Source organism: Theobroma umbraticum, unplaced genomic scaffold (genome assembly GCF_002168275.2).
Source record: "Theobroma umbraticum cultivar Fairchild unplaced genomic scaffold, ASM216827v3 scaffold_89.0, whole genome shotgun sequence".
In the NCBI taxonomy this organism is placed as follows: Eukaryota; Viridiplantae; Streptophyta; class Magnoliopsida; order Malvales; family Malvaceae; genus Theobroma; species Theobroma umbraticum.
The window spans coordinates 3,040,629-3,043,241 of NW_018397271.1; the positions used below are offsets into that span (position 1 = coordinate 3,040,629).

At 31.5% G+C, this 2,613-nt stretch overlaps 1 pseudogene; it reads right to left on the minus strand.

Moving 5' to 3' along the window:
- Window positions 1–548: 548 nt before the first annotated feature.
- Window positions 549–2,613, minus strand: part of LOC149526513 (uncharacterized) — a 5,538-nt pseudogene continuing 3,473 nt past the window's right edge.

A 2,613-nucleotide genomic window follows, 5' to 3' on the forward strand; every position in this document is an offset into this window, starting at 1 on the left:
GTGAGTTGGTTATCATCTCAATAGGGAATTTGTATCTAAATTCTTGCTAATTACTAAAATTTGGCACTCTAATCTTATCCAAGTAATCTAATTTGAAAAATAATTAAAATTGAAATTAAGATTGTAAAGCTAAACTAGTGAATAAATGCTAAGAGTTGCTAAAGGATTAGTGAAATAAAACCTACGATTGTGGAATTATTCTACTTTTCATTTAGATTTAGTTACCATCCTTATACTTATATCAATGGGTTGGTTGCTAGCCTCGAGTCCTAATTTGTTTACCATTCGCTATCAAGATATGATAAACATGCCTATCCTAATTAATTTTTTCATATGTCTATGTAAAATTAATTAAGGTAGGTTCACTTAGCTTATGCTCTATATTGGCTGCACATGGTATTTAAGTATAGTTCTATCCTCAATACAAATCAAATCACTTAAACTCTAAGTGAAATGAATACTTGCTATTCAAAACCTTGGTCTATTCTAAATTCCTTTTGTCAAGTTTCATTTAGAGGTGCAGTTCAATCTAATTATTGATCAAGCAATTAGAAGTAATAAGCATAGATCTGAAATAAACAACACAATGCCCATTAATATTAAGTAAAAGATGTTTAGTTTAGCATATTTAATACAAAATCCAATATTTCCAAAAAATCATTCATTTCTACAATAAAAGTTAGAGAGAGAAAGAAAGAACAAGTGAGAGAAAAATGAGTTGATGTAGATGATTAAAGCTCCCCCAACAATCCTTGATTCCTCTTCTTTCCCTTTTATGGAAACCTAATTTTTTTTTATAATGAAAGCTATTAAAAAACCCTTTTTCTCAACTCAAAGACATGTATTTACACCCCCTCTTTCAGCCTTAGCCTTAGAAACCCATGCAAGAATTTTTTTTTCATTAAATGACGTGTTTTGGTTGTAACCAAAATGGATTATTGCTACAATGAAAAAGTCTTTGACTTAGGACTGCTATTTTCATGTTTCTCACTGTAGCCAAATGGATTCTTACTGGAGTGAGAAAGTCTCTGACTTGGGACTGATTTCTACAAGTTTCTTGTCGCAGCCAAAATAGATTCTTGCTACAACAAGAAAGTCTTTGACTTGCACTGTGCAGTTTATTGCAGTCGTTTCTAGTTAGATGTATTCTTGGCCATTATCGCTTTCAAACTGGGTTAAACATTGAGCAGCAAAATTGTAGCTCTTCCTCACAGCTTTCCAACGCTCCATGAATCATGTTGATTGGACTCCCATAGCTTAAGTTATGTCTAAAATACCACAACATGTTTAGTGAAGTCTACACTTGGCCAACTTGTACAATTCCTTGGCACTTGACCCATTCTCTTTTGAGGACCTTAAAAACATAGGAACTAAATCAGCCATAGCTAAAAATAGGCATTTTTACCATACCAATGAAGTAAAATAACTTGAAGTAAACTAGCTTAATCATGCATTAACTAATTCAAGAAAAACAAAGAAAACTACTTAAAACTTTACCTAAACTCAAAGACTTAGTCATTTTATCACCCAAATTATGGCAAGATAACTCTATATAATAGAGTTATTGGAAAATGAGAGACCTTTTCTTTTATCAAATCTTGTTGTATAATAGTTACAAGATCTGGACAAGAAACTGAGGTATAAACAAGCTGCAACACATTATCACACATGATAATAGGATTTTGCCATTAGAGCAATTCCAATTTTTGAGGATTCATAGCTTTCTCTAACTATAATGTCACCAGGATCATTTCACCATCAAAGCTTGAAAAGCATAAAACATTAATTAATTTCAGCTTTTTTGAACATATACCATGATAGAGTTGATCTAGTGCATCCTCCACCATCACAAATTTAGGTTGTCAACACTTGTGAATACGGTTGTGTGGAATGGATCCCAATATTCCTTTTGAAATTGTAGATTCATTTGACAGGTAATAGAAGAAGCATTATTTCAAGAATTAAACGACCAAGAAAGCCAATTATGTTTATTAAGTTTTATAAGTCTAGAAATTTACAACTCACAATTTTTAAGAAAATGACTATCCTCTAGGAAGGCAACAAGGTTGTAAACATTATGTTGAGATCCTAATGAACCATAATACATCAAATGCTCAAGATTTTGGAATTCTAAGAATGGACTGCCTTTCAAGTAGTAATCGTTTGCTATGAACTTATATCAAGCAATATCAATTACTGAAAACAAATTTCGAACAAGTCAAAAAATAATAAAAAAAAGCTAAAGAAGATAGAACATAGAAAATTTCAAGAATTAGGGAATATATATAGAAAGACCAAAAAGATACTTGAACAAGCTGATAATTCACACCCAAAGTCTTCACTTGAGTGACATGAGACAATGTATGCCTCATTAATTTCTTCTTTTGCTCCAAGCAAGATTATTATCTTTAATTATTGAGAGTTTTTCAATCAAATTTTGGTTAAGTAACCCATGTTCATCAATCATGAAAGGCTTGGAGCATTAACTTCTAATGAGTTAAGCCTTCCATCAAAAGTATTCGACTTGAAAAGCTTAATTTTTGCACCACTGATGTTAAAATTAATAAGCCCTTTGCAACTATCAAGGACCAAATCTTGAAGAACCAGACAATT